The sequence below is a fragment of the Phoca vitulina genome, unplaced genomic scaffold (assembly GCF_004348235.1).
Source record: "Phoca vitulina isolate PV1807 unplaced genomic scaffold, GSC_HSeal_1.0 scaffold51, whole genome shotgun sequence".
In the NCBI taxonomy this organism is placed as follows: Eukaryota; Metazoa; Chordata; class Mammalia; order Carnivora; family Phocidae; genus Phoca; species Phoca vitulina.
Window position 1 is genome coordinate 11,500,637 of NW_022589754.1, and position 18,121 is coordinate 11,518,757.

General features: G+C 39.8%; 1 long non-coding RNA gene across 15 annotated transcripts in view; it reads left to right on the forward strand.

The window, feature by feature from the left end:
• LOC116621801 overlaps positions 1–18,121 on the forward strand; it is a 57,180-nt gene that overhangs the window by 11,948 nt on the left and 27,111 nt on the right. For 11 of the 15 annotated variants that reach the window (XR_004297458.1, XR_004297466.1, XR_004297455.1 and 8 more), the window contains 2 exons: positions 6,296–6,405; positions 12,681–12,792. This is a non-coding gene — a long non-coding RNA (uncharacterized LOC116621801). Of the gene's footprint in view, positions 1–6,295; positions 6,406–12,494; positions 12,544–12,680; positions 12,793–18,121 lie in introns of all 15 variants that reach the window. The other 4 variants (XR_004297457.1, XR_004297456.1, XR_004297459.1 and 1 more) reach the window with 2 other exon arrangements.

The following is an 18,121-nucleotide window of genomic DNA, read 5'->3' on the forward strand; positions in this document are numbered from 1 at the left end:
TCTAAGCTTTTTTAAAGAATGCCAGATCATTCCTTGGTGTCTGCCATTTTTCATAAAAGTAATAAAGGTCACCTTTTCCCGTGAGGATGGTCTTGAGATGGTGCCTTCATAGCATAAGGTTCCCCATATGATCTCTGGAATACTTGGATAATTCCTACTGACAGAATTAGATAATTAGCCTGTGCTGGGAACCTGAATGATAGGAAAATTGTCTTTTCCCTAAGGAGAAGCCTGGGATAGCCATTCATACAAAGGGAGTTCCCATATTCCATGTCCTTCACGAGAGAGAGAGAGAGCACAAGCAAGGGGAGTGGCAGGCAGAGGGAGAAGCAGGCTCCCCACTGAGCCGGGACCCCGATGCAGGACTCGATCCCAGGCCCCTAGGATCAGGACCTGAGCCAAAGGCAGACGCTTAACCGACCGAGCCACCCAGGCATCCCCCTTCACAGCTTATTTTAAAATGACATTGGCCTTGTATAAGGATATGAATGTTAGCATGCCGTCAAAAACCAAGTCTTCCTATCTCTTTCTCTATATGGGCCAAAATGGATTATATAAATCTGGCTTTTGCTCTCTGAACCCCAGTTCTTTCCCTAGGGTTTCCCTATTCCCATTATCTGCTCTTTATTTTTGTGACAGCAAGTCTGTTGTGGTTTTCTTTTTTTTTTTCTTTCTCTTGTCGTTCTCTTTAGGCTAGCCATCACCCCTTCGGCTCAGGTCATGATCCCAGGGTGCTGGGGTCGAGCCCTGTAGTAGCACCCATGCACAACTTGTGAAAATTTTCTGCCGGAGGTCATAGAACAATAACAGTGATTATCAGTTAATTATAGGTTCCTTTTATGTTCTAGGCAAGGGCTTTACATGTATTTGTCATCTCATTTTAACTTAACAGTAACCCTGGGAAGTGTGATTTGTTCCTACTTTACAGACAGTAAAGCTGAGCCCCAGAGAGGTGGTGTCGCCAGCATGCCACAGGGAGCCAGTGGCGGAGCTGTATGTGTCACACTCCAAAGATCTGAACTACCTTACTGTACTTGAAGCACTAGATGTGGGGAGTGTGTTCTTCATTGTTGGGACTTCCGGCCTCCTCATGGGGCCCTTGTCACTGTCTTCTTCCGGGACACGGGGGCACATGTGAAGGGTTTGTTTTCAAAGGGGGATTCAGATGTGCAAGAGAGATGGTGTGAGGGCTGTGTAACACGGTCCCTTCAGTTTCTAGAAATAACCACTCTGGGTGAACTAGCCTGTATTTCCCCCACCCCCCCAGCTATTCACTGTGTGCTTATCTTTGTTGGCTTTTCACCTTTCGGTATTCCCCCCACCCTCCTGCATGATGTTTATGTTGCACAATTTCTGTGAGGTTATGTTTTCTTCTACTCCCCCCCCCAAAAAAGGAATCACAAGAGTCAGAGTCACAACTGAAAATCCACTGCTTACAGAATGTTAGCTCAGGTGCAGGTGCACCAAGGGCTGGAGCAGCTTGCTGTGCAGATCAGTGTGTCCCAGCTGGAATTCAGCATAAACATTGCATTCTGCTAGCAGACAGTACTGATAAGATTACTCTTTGTATGTATCGAGTGGAAAATAACAGGGATACCTATCAGTTAACACTTGCGTAAGTTTTATTGCTGGTAAGGTTACGGTGTCCAGATAGTTGGCATAGACTGAGGTTTGGCAAGCTATGGCCCACATGGCAGCAGCTTGTTTTTTCAAATCCGCAGTTTTGTTGGAACACAGGATCATGCTTATTCTCTATTGCCCACGGTTGCCTTTTGGGCTGCAGTAGTGCCGAGTATTTGTGATGGACTCTGTGGTCCACGGCCTGAAGCATTACCATCTGGCCCTTCACAGAAAGTGTGCCAACTCCTGGCACAGGTTAGATGTACTATGTCTACAAATCCTTGCCTCCCCCCCTCCCATTTTCTTTTCTGTGGGGCTTGAATTTACAGCTAACTAATTCTAGAAAGTACAGAATTTCATAGTGGTCAGTTTGCCTCTGGATTTCCTCCCACTCAGATTAAGTTCACCAAGAAAGCACATTCACAGATTGGGCCATACATACAGAAAGAACTGTGTTTCATATGCCTCATTGTAGTTAATCATTTATCATATATGGTGCCCCCATTCTTTTCCTTCTTTTCAGGGATAACCATTTTAAAATTTAGCCATTCTCAGGTATCCAAAAAGTTAGAACTCATGTTTCCTAATTATGACTTTACCTAATTTTAATACATCTCCCCACTCTGTAGCATGAAAGCAGCCGTAGACAATATGGAAACAAATGGGCAGGACTGTGTTCCAATAAAACGTCATTTACAAAAACAGCAGCCTGGAATCAGCCCATGGGCTATAGTATGCCATCCCCACTCTACATTATACATACAAGAACAAGAGGATTTGAGGTGTTCCATTAAAGCAAACATTAAGGGTAATTTTTACTCAACAATTCGTGTGATACAGGGGCGCCTTGGTGGCTCAGAACATTAAGCGTCTGCCTTCGGCTCAGGTCATGATCCCAGGGTGCTGGGATCGAGCCCCGCATCGGGCTTCCTGCTCAGCGGGAGCCTGCTTCTCCCTCTCCCACTCCCGCTGCTTGTGTTCCCTCTCTCACTGTGTCTCTCTCAAATAAATAAATAAAAATCTTAAAACACACACACAATTCGTGTGATACAATAACAGTAACACGCTGTGCTTAGTCAGCCCTCCAAAGTGGCTTGTGATCTATGCATTATGTACATGACTTAAAAGTCATCTAAATGTTGGCTCGAGTTCTTGGTAGAGTGATAGCATTTTCATGGGGCATGTTATTACCATCCCTTAGAGGATCCTCTTCCTTGCCATAGTTTTCCTTTATTTATTTATTTATTTATTTGATACAGTTGACAGAGTGTTACATTAGTCTCAGGTGTACAGCATAGTGATTTGACAAGCCTTTATGTTATGCTATGTTCACCACAAGTGTAGCTGCCATCTGTCACCATACAATGCCATTACGCTACCATTGACTGTATTCTCTGCACGGTACCTTTTATCCCCATGACTTATTCCTGTTTAGATTACTACAGCTTTGAAGTGTTATCTTGAAATCTGGGATTGCGCTACCTCCAGCTTTGTTCTTTCTCAAGATTGCTTTGGCTATTTGGGGTCTTTTGTGGTTCCATACAAATTTTATTTTATTTATTTATTATTTAAAGATGTATTTATTTGCGAGAGAGAGAGAGAGCACAGGAGCGGGAGGGAAGGCTAGAGGGAGAGGAAGTGAGGGAATCTGAAGCAGACTCTGTGCTGAGCCCAGAGCCCAGGACTCAGATCTCACAACCCTGAGATCCTGACCTGAGCTGAAACCAAGAGTCGGGGCACTTAACCGATTGTGCCACCCAGGCACCCCCCCATATGAATTTTAGTATTATTTGTTCTAGTTCTGTAAAAAATACTGTTGCTATTAATAGGGTTTGCACTGAATCTGTAGATTGCTTTGGTTAGCATGGACATTTGAACTATTAATTTTTTCAATACATGAGCACAGAATATGCTTCTGTGTGTTTGTGTCATCTTCAATTTTTTTTTATCAACATTTCGTAGTTTTGAGAGTATAGGTTTTTCACCTCCCTGGTTACGTTTATTCCTAGGTGTTTTATTATTTTGGATGCAGTTGTAAATGGGATTGTTTCCTTAATTTCTCTTTCTGCTATTTTGTAATTAGTGTATAGAAATGGAACCAATTTCTGTGTTGCTAGAGCTTTCAGTACTATGTTGAATAAAAGTAGAGAGAGTGGACGTCCTTGTCTTGTTCCTAATGTCAGAGGAAAAGCTCTGAGCTTTTCACCATTGAGTATGATGTTAGCTGTGGGTTTTTCATAGATGGCTTTATTTATGTCGAGATATGTTCTCTCTGAACCCACTTCATTGAGAGTGTTTAATGGATGTTGAATTTTGTGAAGTGCTTTTTCTGCATTTATTGAGATGATCTTAGGATTTTTATCCTTCGTTTAGTTAATGGTGGTGTATCACATTGATTTTGCAGATATTGAACCATCCTTGCATCCCTGGAATAAATGCCACTTGATCGTGGTTAATGATCCTTTAGTGTACTGTTGAATGTGGTTTGCTATTGGCCTGTAATTTTCTTTTTTTTGTAGCTTCTCTGTCTGGTTTTGGTACAGTAGCTTTTTCTTTGCATGACTTGGAATATTTATTTCATTTTTTTTCTTATCCTTACATTATCAGCTCTAGTGTTTACCTTCTTCACCAGCATATGTTTTCTACGCTACTTAGGCCCATAAGTGAGTCTAATACAGAGATTACTTTAGATGTAATCACTGTCCTATCCTAAGGTCAAGGTAGGAGGCTGTGATTTTGATAATTTGCTGTGTCAAAACCTAAATTTCTCATTCAGGATAGGAGGAATTAATCTTTCCAATGATATCTAAAAATGTGATCCTGACAAAGGAACAGGTCTCTCAGTCAAGTAAGTGATTATTTTGATGTGGAAGTGAATATTTTTTTGACCTTTTGTTGTATGTATTATATTTAATAGCTTTCTTAACAATGAACCTACCTTGCATTTCCAGAAGAAAATCTTTTACTTTTCAAGGATTTTGAATTAGGTTTCCTAAATTTGCTACTTTTAATGTTATTCTCTATTTTATTTTTTTTACTACTTTGTTTCTGTGTTCAACAGTTGGAGTGGCAGGCAGTCTTTGTCAGTTGTTGAAGTTAGGATCATTAATGAAATCTTGTTGCCGTATCTTTTCCGTTTAGCAGATCTCAAACGTGTTCCACACCATTAAATAGACTTTCATAACATCTCTTTTAAAATGGCACATAATATGCCACTGCATTAATGTAAAATTTTAATTCTTATCTAATATTTGGGCTCTTGTTCAGTTACTGCTCTTTTAATATTGTACAAATAATGATGTGAACCTCTCTGTACCTCTGCACGTATCCATACTTGTTTACTAAGGTTGAATTAAATGTTCACTCCCTAGCCTAGTAATGTATAAACATGCCTATTTTGTCATATCCTCACCAATATGCTATTATATAGTTTTTTTTAAAAAATCGGCCAATTGCAAAGGTGAAAAGTGGTCTTCCTTGATGTTCTAGTTTTTATTTCTTTGATTTCCTAGTGAGAAAGAACAGTTAAAAATCTTACTGGGGACTTTTTTTTGATTTTCTTTTTTCACACAGATTTTGAATCTACCATAGGTTGTAGCTCTTTTCCCCAATTTGGTGTGGAAGTTGTTTTTTATTCTATTTTATTTATTTTTATTCAAGTATAATTAAACATACAGTGTTATTAGTTTTGGGTATACAATATAATGACTCAGCAATTCTGTACATTACTCAGTGCTCCTCATGGTGAGTGTTCTCTTAATCTCCTTCACACATTTCACCCATATCCCCACCCGCCTCCCCTATGGCAACCACCAGTTTTGTTCTCTATATTTGTAAGAGTGTTTAGTGTTTTTGTTGTTTGTCCATTCTCACTACTTTTATTCAGTGTAGTACTGGAAGTCCTAGCCACCACAGCAGTCAGCCAAGAAAAAGAAATAAAAAGCATCCAAATTGGTAAAGACACAGTTAAACTGTCACAGTTTGCGGATGACTTATTATACATGGAAAAAAAACAACCCTAAAGTCTTCACCAAAAATCTATCTGAATAAATGAATGTAGTAACGCTGCAGCAGGAGTTTGTGGGTCTTCATGTTAGGATTGTGCCATTTATGTAACAGAGCTACTCTTTCTGCTTAGCTTTCGTGTCTTATTTCTCCCATTACATATTGGCTTGCCTGTTCGTTTTATCTTTTTTAATCCTCCTCACATTTGTAGCTTATTCATCAGTTCTGCTTCAGGCTTCACCTTCATCGTTTAAGTTTTACTTGCCTGTGGCCCTCATGGCCTCACCTCTGCATCGTGTTGGCTTGCTGTGTGTTCTCTCAGTTTCAGTTCCCTTTGCTACTATGATGATTTTAAGAGCCCACTTCTAATACTGAGAACACAAATTTTATTAGGCCTGACTTAGCTTAGTTATTTATATATATAATGCCCATAGCAGCAGTTTGTGGGTCTTCACTGTAGTGTTCTGCAATTAATAGGATTATTATACTCTGTCTCTGCTTTTTTTTTTTTTTTTTAAACTCTTTCATTTCTTCTGGCTTCTAATGCATCCATTAACAGCTGGCTTCTCCATCCTTTATTTCAGAGGTTTCAATTGCAAATGCCTGCGGGGTCCAGATGGGGTAAATGCATAATATGGTTCTGATTTTTATTTTCTCCCTTTTTCTTCAGATGCTGCTTAGGGGTTTTGGCAGGGAGCTTTTCTTTTGTTTATCTACATTGGATAGAGACCTTGGAAAAGAGATTTCTCTACTCTTAAAAACAAGAGTGCAAATTGGATGGTAAGAGCAGCTGATGCTTCTGAGAGGATTAGTAGGGAGTGTTTGGGATTGGTGTTCCATGGAACATGCACCTTTGATACAAAGAGCAAGGCCATGATTCCTTGGCTCTTGATTGTTACCCAGTGGGAAACCTGCCCAATATTGACAGGATTTTCAGCTCTCTACAAGGAGCCTGATTTTGAGCTGTTAGTTTGCTTTTTTAAGATTTTATTTAATTATTCATGAGAGGGAGAGAGGCAGAGGCAGAGGGAGAAGCAGGCTCACCGTGGAGCAGGGAGCCCGACATGGGGCTCGATCCCAGGGACCCCAGGATCCTGACCTGAGCCGAAGGCAGACACTTAACCGACTGAGCCACCCAGGCACCCCTTTTAGTTTACTTTTTAAAAAAAATTCCACAAGCCAACACAGCATGTTTATAAATGTTTTTATGACCTCATAGCATCTGCTTCTTCATAATTTTGGCTTATTCGTAGTGTTACCTTCTTCACATGTGGTATTGAGAAATGGGTGTGTAGCCCTACCCATTCAACGTAACCTGGGGGTTGGCAGTTTCCCTTAGGTAGTGTTTAAAACTAGGTCACAGGGGCGCCTGGGTGGCTCAGTCGTTAAGCGTCTGCCTTCGGCTCAGGTCATGATCCCAGGATCCTGGGATTGAGCCCCGCATCGGGCTCCTGGCTCAGCGGGAAGCCTGCTTCTCCTTCTCCCACTCCCCCACTTGTGTCCCCTCTCTCGCTGTCTCTTTGTCAAGTAAATAAATAAAATCTTTAAAAAAAATAAAAAATAAATAAAACTAGGTCACAGTTCTGAATGGAATTGTATAGATTAGACTAGGATAGATTAGGAAAGAATAGATCTGACAAAGGGTAAGTACTCTGGGAAATTTAAGACACTGAGTGAAACATTGTGAGCAAACTGGCATCCTCTGGTCTGGATCCACACCTCTAGACCTACATAATATTTCCTAAAAATCTGGTTGTTGTCGGGCTGGGGTGGGCGGAGGTAATGGGGAGTTGTTTAATGGGTATAGAATTTCAGTTTTGCAAAATGAAAAAGTTTAGGAGATTGGTTACTCAACAATGTGAATATACTTAACACTACTGAACTTAAAAGTGGTTGAGATGGTATAAAAAAAATCGAACAAGAATAGTCCGTTAAACAGAAAATTTACACAGTCATCAGAATATCCTTGGGTATGTTAAATATAACACCTTCAAATTTTAAGAGTTTCATGACCATCCTTCCATTTCTGTATATCAAGGGTCTGTTCATAAACTGTGGCCCACCACTTCTTTTTTTTAACAGCCTGTGAGTGAAGATGTTTACATTTTTTAATGGTTGGGAAAAAATCAAAAGGAGAATAATATTTCATGACATATGAAATAGACAAAAACTCAAATTTCACATTTATTGGAACATAGCACCACATTGATGTATGTATTGTCTATGCCTGTTTTATGCTACAGTGGCAGAAGAGAGTAGTTGTGACAGAAACCATATGGCCTGCAAAGCCTAAATTATTTACTACCTGGCCGTGAACAGGAAAACTTTGAGGTTGCTCTGTTGCAATAGTTACCAGATCCCTCACAAGGACCATCTTTGATGGCTTTAAATGCCTAATTAGCAGTTTTGTCATGGACTACTAGGGACTGTTATTCTATTCTAATATGTGGGGGAGAATCTCACTTCCTTTTTCCCAAATGTGACTCCCTAACGAATTCTGGAAAACTTACATTCTTGGTGAACTTCAGTTGTGGCTGGAATCCTGTTAGCAATTTCCGGTATTGTTGGCTCCTTTGTTTTCAAGAAACAGACTTCTCTTGGGCCATCCAAGCAATCTGGACCACCCACAGCTATGCATGGCCAGCCTCTAAGATAGACAGGTATCTCCTGTGAATTCAAATACAGAAAACCCTATATTCGAATAAAGACAGTTTAAAAAATAAAATTCAGTTTCCCCTCTGAGGAAAATGTTTTGAGGATTAGAAATGGTGGTTCCAAGACTGATCTGGGAATGTTGGCAACAGGGGTTTGTATCCTACATCTAGTATGTCACCTTTAACATCTTTTTTTAAAGTACAAACTGGATATAGTTAATGTATAAACAATGCTTTGATATACATTGTGAAATGATTACTATAGTCAGACGCCAAACAAACTTCTCACTTAGTTAAAATTTTTTGTGTGTGTGAGGAAAGCACCTGAAATCTACTCTCTCAGCACATTTTCAGTATTCAGTACAGAATTAATTGTAGATACCATTTCATACATCGTGTCTTAATTCCTCTTTATCTCTGCTTTTTTCTTTTTTTGTCTCTGCTTCCTCATATTTATTCAAGCTTTAGTTTACCTCCTTGCTTTGTATTCTGCCTCCTCATAAATTTTCAATTACTCATCATTAAACCTTGCTTATCTCTCTGGTGTCCTTGGCTGTATCTCATGTTTCCCAGTTCTGTCCTTCACAGTTCAACTCCATTGGCTATGGGCCTCACTCTCTTTGCATTTCACAAACTTCATTGTTCAGTGCAAGAATTTCAGTGTCTTAGCTCACGCCTGCTTGGGTAGTCACTTTCTGAGTCATGCAGTAACACAGCACTTGGGTAGTGTATTCTACACCTGGTACATTCTACTTTGGATGACAGGACAGGTGATATTCTAAAATTATTGCTGTCTATAGGACTGCCTTTTCTCCAGAACTACCTATGGCTGGGACAGTTTACCTTAGATGGGACTATGAGTGTGGCTACCGTTTAATTCAGATGTGTTTGTATTACATTTTTACATCTTGACCTCTAAGTAAATAATGCTCCTTATTTCATATATTCATTTCTAAAGATGCTCTGTCTATACTTTTGCAACTTGTACTTAAGTATAAATGTTGGAGAGTAATAACTAAGTCAAGCCAGATACCGTAGTCTGAAGTAATGTCATAAAGCCACTTTTAAAATTTACTTTCCAATTTCAGAAGCACTCACCTATCATTGATCTTCCTTGGCCACTTGAATTTTTGTCTGTCGTTGTGATTGTGTCACAACTTATGTTCATTGGATGTGTGGTCCTGCGACAGTAACTTTGCCACGGTTCGAGGCTCTTAAAACATTCCAGCCAGGGTTGTGGTGGGTGTATCTACTCTCTGTCCCACCACCAGGTAATAACCAGGTCTAAATATTTCACATTCCTGCCAGAGTTCTGTTCATGTAGCCCAACTCCATACTGTTTTCTAAATTACATAGGATTTCTGGTTTCAAGAAATAATACACAGGCTTAGGTCAAGAAACAGGCGTTTATCACATAGATACACATAGTGAGGAAAATAGGGATTTCATAGGAATCTCAAGAACAGAGTGGCATGGAAATTCATCTATGGTGGCTCTAGGGACTTAAGCACATGGACTTAGTGGACCTTTTCCACTGTGCCATTGACTTGATTCAGCTTTCTGTTCTCCTGTCTTATCTACATTTTCCCTCCTTCATCTTCCCTATGCCTGGCTTTGCCCTTACCTTGTCTTTGGTGACGCTTTTAGCTTCAGATTTCACCGTTAATTACTTGTTCTCATGGTTTCTTCTCAAATTTCAAAGAGTTTGAGCGCATCTAATTGGCTTAGTTTATCTTTATTTGTGCAGTGCTTTTTCATGCTTAGACAGTTCCTAAGCTGCTGGCAGTGTATGGATTGATCCCACCAGCTGTACTCAGTGGAGAGGGTATAATACTGGATGATGTGAAACAAAACCTGATCATAAAGGGCTGTGCTACAGCTTGACAATAAACAGGTCTTTAGAAGGAAATGGGCAGGGGCACCTGGGTGGCTCAGTCGGTTAAGCGTCCGACTCTTGGTTTCGGCTCAGGTCGTGATCTCAGGGTCGTGAGATGGAGCCCCGCGTCGGGCTCTGCGCTCAGCAGGGAGTCTGCTTGCGATTCCCTCTCTCCCCCTCTGTCTCTTCCCACCACGCACGCACTCTCTCAAATAAATCTTTTTTTTTTTTAAAGAAGGAAATGGGTGTATGTTTGGGAGGAACCAGAACTGCCACATTTAGTCCAATGATTCTCAGATTTGTGAATCTGTTATCTATCCATGTTATTCCATGCCTGTTGGAATGGTAACTGTTGGAATGGTAAACTGAGAACCATGCCTAGCCATAATAGAGACAAAGTCATGCTTTCCAGTGTCAGCACCTCATGGTTATATCAGAATTCGTACATCATTGTCAGAAGAGAAACTGTCAAACCCTACTTGCTTATTTCTTTGAAGTCACTGTACCACTACCGATTGCCTCAGAGCTTTACCCTAAATGGGTGCATGTCTGAGTCACAAAGGCAATTGCATAACTAGTGGCTTTGCCACAGTATAAGCTGGACTTCTAAAAAACGTTTCATCCTGGTTTGTGGCGGGGATTGTGTGTGATTTTCACACAACAGTCATACCCTAACAATTTCAAATGTTTCTTTTTCTGCTGAGGGTCTGTTTCATGCAACTATATACCTGATACTAATTTCTATACTAATTTGATTCTTTTGGTCCCAAGAAATGAAGAATCACTCAGCCTGCCACATTAATAGGGGTTTATTTTATGTAAACATGTGGAACATGGTGGAGGATGGGGATTTAGTGGGACTCTAAATGAACAATATTAAATGTGGGAACTAACTAGATTCAAGCAGCCCTGAGGTACCTTAACGGCAGTACGTTTGGATAATTATTCTTGTGCTTCACCATTGACATCACTTGGCCGCTCTACGTTTGCTGTTTCCCCTAGCTTAGTGGTTTTCTGTCACGGTTGCACTTTAGAATTAACTGGGGGACTTTAAAAATAAACCAGAGCAAGATGTTGTGATTTAATTGGCCTTGAGTGGCCCCAGGCACCTGCATTTTTAAAACTCCTCACTCTTCATTCTTCTTTTGCGATCAGCTGGCTTCCCCAACCTTTATTTCTCTACCTTCTGCGTCCTTGTGGTACTCATGGATTGTAGTACCTCATAAATTTGCCTTCTCTTGGCCTTCATGAACTCCCTTAGAGAAGAGGCTATGGATATGACAGCATCATTGAAGTGTCTACTACAAGGGTTGCCAAACATTTTCTCTAGAAGTCCCAGATAGTTCATACTTTGGGCTCGTGGGCCACACAGTCTCTTCTGCAACCATTCACTTGAAGAAACAACCACAGACAATGAATGCAAAATCTGTCGGCAGCCAGATTTGACCCATTGGCTCTAGTTTGCTGACCCCTAATCTATGCCCTTCTTGTTTATAGTAAAACTTATTTATTCTTTCTCAATATTTTCTTAGCTACTATTCCCTAATTTGTTATTAACTGAATTTAAGAAGTATTTTGTAGGGGCGCCTGGGTGACTCAGTCAGTTAAGCGGCTGACTCTTGGTTTCAGCTCAGGTCATGATCTCAGGGTCCTGGGATCGAGCCCCGCGTCGGGCTCCTTGCTCAGTGGGGAGTCTGCTTGAGGATTCTCTCTCTCCCCCTGCCTCTCCCCCTGCTTGCGTGCTCTCTCTCACTCTCTCGTTTTCTCTCTCGCAAATAAATCTATTACAAGAAATATTTTGTAAAATTCTGCTTTGTCTAAAAAGTTCACTTGGAGGTATTGTAATAGCATTTGATTTGGACGTTCATTTGGTCAGAATTAACATGTTTGCAACATTTCTTCTTCCCTTCTAAAAACATTTATTAAACTCTTTTTATATCCTAATAATCATAATTTTCATCATGTGGCTCTCCAGTATTTCTTATGTCATTCCTTAGTTATTCCATGCCTTATATAGCCAAAATTAGATTGTTTTCTATTAATTTTAATAAGTGGTTATTTTTCCTAGCTTATTTCAAAATGGAAGTGCTATTGTTCCTGGTTATAAAGCGAAGAGGTACTTATAAACAATTCAGATAACACAGGATATAAAAAAATATAGTCAAGATAAGCTATAATCCCATCATTCAACTAAAACCATCATTAAACTTCTGGTATATAAACTTCCTGAATGTGAGGCTGTCTTTGTCTAATGTTATTGAGCATTTATTTTATCTAATTATGCCACCTGTTCAAATTCTGTACCGGTTAAGCAATTTTATGATATAATTTGGCTACAGGAAAAGAATGTTCTTCATGTGGAAACAAGTACTCTGGTTGCATTGATGGGTATGTTTACAGTCTTGTAAATTAAGAAATTTGCATGTTGAAGATTATTTACTTCTTATTATATGTCAGCTGTGGTGAATGCCCTTGTAATTTATTTTTACACTTGACTCATCATTTCCTTACCCACTAATTTTTAGTCACAGAAGCTGCAATGAATTCTCTCATGGCCCTGAGTATGCTTTGTTCCCATGGAGAATAACCTAACTGGAGACTGATAGTGTGGACATGTTTCTGGCATCAGGGATGAGGGTAAGTATGCATTTGGAAGTATTAAGAGAAGATAATGTGATAATAAAAATCAACGGCTGTAGTTTGTTAGGAGAAACTCCCTCATTTTCTAACTGAACCTAGAGAATTACTTTAGACAGTTTAGAGAAAGCATATATATCTCTGAGGCACGGTTGCTGGAAGTTAGCTACAGTGGGCCACCAAAGGATTTTTACACTCCTTGAAGTCATCCAAGTAGAGAGAATTGCTTGAACTTTTTTTTAAATTTAAAATAAGAATGACTCTTTATCTGGAACTTGATAGTAATGTCACTAATTAAAATATTACAACTGAGACCAACAGCTTAATATCTAAAAAGAACTTCTGCATCACTAAAGAAAAGTATCTTGCTGGGAACAAGTTAAGGAAACAAATGTACCACCTTTTTTTTTCTTTTCTTCTTTTTGGTTTTTTTTGGGGGTTTTTTTGTTTGTTTGTTTTTTAGAAAGATGCCCTCTCAAAACAAAACAAAATGATTTGCCTAGCTAGGAAGATGCATTTCTAGGCACAGTGAGCCACCCTTATCCGTTAGGGAAAGTTTTCTACCAGCGTAGGGAAACGTTTGCCTGTACAGTTCCCAGATGCCAGCCAAGGCCAGCCTTGCAAAGCAGGCCTCTCTGAGGATAGTAGTCTTAGGCTTGCTTATGTTAACTTTTTTCTGTGTACATGAGTTGAATGTATAATAAAAGGTCGAAATTAGAGCAGTCTGTGATTGATCACATTCAGACCCTGTTTAAGGGAAGAGAGGGTGGGCCACTTCGGTAAGAGTGAGTTTAAATACATGATTTCTGTTCTGTTTGGGGCATGTGAAAAAATTTGAGAGTGTCTGTTTGGGACACTTGTATGTCAAAGTGTGGTCTAAGCTTATGTGTAAAGTATTTTTCACAAAATCTTTGATACGCTAGCTATTCTTTTGCTTCCTTTTTTTCCCATGCTATGGTGACAGTTAACCGTGAAAAGTGTGTTAATTTTAAAATTCCTGTGTCATTCCTTCCCCACACGTTAATTTGGAATTTGACATTCAAGGAACCATTCTTTAAGAAATAAGTCTAAGGGAATGAAATTTTTGTTCTGTGGTCTCACATGAATTTAATTAGAAAACTGGAAGTTTAAAATAAACAGGCCTTTCCATTTGACAAGATTTAAAAACAGATTAACTGGCTATCTGGACATAATTCAATTTAGGTAATCCTATTTTTGCCCATTATCAGAAATTAAAGGAATTGCTGTAACCTCTTTCATGCATTTTCCAGATACAGTTAAAAATGTTGAGGGGCACGTGGGTGGCTCAGTTGGTTAAACATCCAACTCTTGGTTTTGGCTCAGGTCATGATCTCGAGGTCCTGGGATTGAGCCTGCTTGTCTCCCCCTCTCTCAGCCCCTCCTCCCCCCCATACTGTTTCTCGCTCCCTTGCTCTCTCAAATAAATAAATAAATCTTTTAAAAAATGTTGAAGTCTGCACACCAAAATGTTCACGTTAGTTATCTTTTGAGGCAGGTTTAGCTAAGTAATTGTTATTTTGGGGGAGGGGTGTTTTGGTTTCCTTGATTTTCTTTTTCTTAATGAAAATATACTATGTTGAGAAAAAGTGAATAATTTACTTAATTTGGTAGTTTAACAAAGTGTTCTGATACCACCTGGCTGTCCTGCAATTCAGTTCACTTCTGAGGCTAACTACCCCAAGTTAATGCCACATCCCACAAGTTAAGGGGCAGAGCCTTCCTGAAAACTGCCCTCCCTTCAGCAAGTCTTAGGTCCATCTGTATTTCTGACTAACTAGCTAAATTCAGGGGTTCCCATGACCATCTCAAGTTTGTTAATTTGCTAGAACAATTTCCATAACTCCCTGAAAGCACTATACTTACAGTTTCAATATAAAGGATACAGCTCAGGAACAGCCAAATGAAAAAGATACACAGGACAAAGTCTTGGGGGGATCTTAGATAAGGAGCTTCTATACTCTCTCGCCTTGGACTCTGGTAACGTTGCCTTTTTGGCACATCAATGTGTTTACCAATCAGGAAACTCCTTGAGGTGTGGGTGTCCAGAGTTTTATCGGGGGTCTTACTATATTGTTGGCCACTTGATTAAGTTCAGTCTCCAGCCCTTCTTCTCTCCTTAGAGGTCTAGGGGCTGGGGCTGAAAGTTCCAGCCTTTTAATCCTATGCTTGGTCTCTCTGGCATGGCCATCCCTTCTCCGTGGAAACTATCTTAGGGCCCACCTTGAGTCATCTTGTCAGCATAAACTCAGGTGTGGTCAAAAGGGGCTTCTTATGAATAACAAAAGAAAACTCCTTTTCTGTCGGTGGTTTTTTGGAGTTCTACGCTACCAACAGGGGACAAAACCCAGATTTATTACACAGTTTTATATTTTGCCTCTGGTTTTGTAAGGTTTTTGTTATGAGGAGCAAAAGTGATAGATCCAATGAGGGGATCATGATTTGCAAGGCTACAGAGGATAGTGGGCAGTAAGGGAGGTAGGGATTTTGGTGGAAATCCGTCAAAGGAACTGGTGAGTGGCTATGCCTCTGGGATGAGAACTAGAAAGCCATCGGGAAATGGACGCTTCTGGAAAAACCCTCTGTGTTTCTTTATTGGCCATATTTGGTCTGCATTTCTGCTCTATCATCACCTTGCCTCTGATTGTTTTTGTTCCCTCCTTCTATGTCCTTCTTCACCCTAGAGCTTTTGCTGACTCGTAGGTTTTTTTTTATTAATTGTATTTTTTTATTTTAATTCCAGGATAATTAACATATAGTGTTGTATGAGTTTCAAGTGTACCATATCATGATTCAACAACTCTATATATTCATTACTCAGTGCTCATCAAGATAAGTGTACGCTTAATCCCCTTCACTTACTTCATCCATCCCCCACCCACCTCCCTTCTGGTAACTATCAGTTTGTTCTCCATAGTTTAAAGAGTCTGTTTTTTGTCTGTCTCTTTTTTCTTCCCTTTTCATTTGTTTTGTTTCTTAAATTCCACATATGAGTGAAATCGTATGGTATTCGTCTTTCTCTGACTTATTTTACTTAGCATTATACTCTCTGGCTCCATCCACGTTGTTGCAAATAGCAAGCTTTCATTCTTTTTTATGGCTGAATAATATTCCTTTGTCTATATATACAACATCTTCTTTATTCATCTATAGATGGACAATTGGGCTGTTTCCAGAATTTGGCTATTGTAAATATGCTGCAGTAAACATAGGGGTACATATATCCTCTGGAATTAGTGTTTTCATATTCTTTGGGTAAGTACCCAGTAGTGCAATTACTGGATCATAGGGTAATTCTATTTTTAATTTTTTGAAGAACCTCCATACTGTTTTCCAGAGCAGCTGCACCAGTTTGCATTCCCACCAGCAGTGCATGAGGATTCCTTTTTCTCCACATCTTTGCCAACACTGTTTCTTGTGTTTTTGATTTTAGCCATTCTGACAGGTTTGAGGTGATACCTCATTGTAGTTTTGATTTGCATTTCCCTGATGATGTGTGGTGTTGAGCATCTTTTCACTTGTCTGTTGGCCATCTGGATATCTTTGGAGAAATGTGTGTTCATGTTTTCTGCCTGTTTTCTGATTGGATTATTGTGTGTGTGTGTGTGTGTGTGTGTGTGTTGAGTTGTAGAAGTTCTTTATATATTTTGGATTCTAACCCTTTATCAGGTGCATTTCTATACACTAATAATGAAGCAGCAGAAACAAGAATTAAGAAAACAGTCCCATTTACAACTGCACCCAAAATAATAAACACCTAGGAATAAACATAACCAGGGAGGTGAAAGACCTATACTCTGAAAACTATAAAACACTGACGAAAGAAATTGAAGACGACACAAACAAATGGAAAGATACTCCATACTCATGGATTGGAAGAACATATATTGTTAAAGTGTCTATACTACCCAAAGTAACGTACAGGTTCAGCCCTTACCAAATGCCACCAGCATTTTTCACAGAGCTAGAACAAACAGTCCTAAAATTTGCATGGGACCACAAAAGACCCTGAATAGCCAAAGTGCTTTAATCTTGAAAAAGAAAAAGCTGTGGGATGCCTGGGTGGCTCAGACGGTTAAGCATCTGCCTTCGGCTCAGGTCATGATCCCAGGGTCCTGGGATCGAGCCCTGCATTGGGCTCCCTGCTGAGCAGAGAGCCTGCTTCTCCCTCTCCCTCTGCCACTCCCCCTGCTTGTACTCTCTCTCTAAAATAAAAAAAAAAAATCTTAAAAAAGAAAAAGCTGTGGAGAGGTATCACAATTCCAGAGTTTCAAGTTATACTATCAAGCTGTAGTAATCAAAACAGTATGGTACTGACACAAAAATAGACACACAGTTCAGTGGGACAGGATAGAAAGCCCAGAAACAAACCCACGATTATATGGTCAATTAACCTTCAACCAAGGAGGCAAGAATATGTAGTGGGAAAAAGTCTCTTCAACAAATGGTGCTGGGAAAACCGGACAGCTACATGCAAAAGAATGAAACTGGACCACTTTCTTACACCATACACAAAAATGAACTCAAAATGGATTAAGGCCCTAAATGTGAGACCTCAAACCATAAAAATCCTGGAATAGAGCTCAAGCAGTAATTTCTCTAACATCGGCCATAGCAACATTTTTCTAGGTGTGTCTCCTCGGGCAAGGAAAGCAAAAGCAAAAATAAATGATTGGGACTATATCACAATAAAAAGCCTCTGCAGAGCAAAGGAAACAATTAAAACTAAAAGACAGCCTACTGAATGGGAGAAGATAATTTTCAAATGACATATCCAATGAAGGGTTAGTATCCAAAATGCTTACTCATGGTTTCTGCTTCCTCATGAACTAGATCCAGTTCTAGTTCTTACTTGGCTATGCATATTTAAAACTTGAGTGTTTAGGAATTGTCAGCCTTTCATCCTGACTGGCTCTTTCCTAGGCTAGTCAGCTGGGGGTTGGGAGTAGTAGTCTTAGGCTCAGAAGACAGACAGACTTCCCTTAGGATCCAAGGGAAGACAGGCTTATTATCAATGGAAATCACTTCTAAAACAACATTAAAATGTTTCTCTTTAAAGAGTACTTAAAACATTAAGGATATTAAGGGTATCAGTCCTTTTCGTAATACCAAAAGCAAAATCCTTTTTTTTTTTTTTTTAAAGATATTTATTTGAGAGAGAGAGGGAGAGCTTGGGTCGCGCGCAAGCAGGGTGGAGGGGCAGAGGGAGAGGATGAAGCAGGCTCCCTGCTGAGCAGGGAGCATCACGTGGGGCCTGATCCCAAGACCCTGGGATTATGACCTGAGCCAAAGGCAGACGCTTAACCACGTA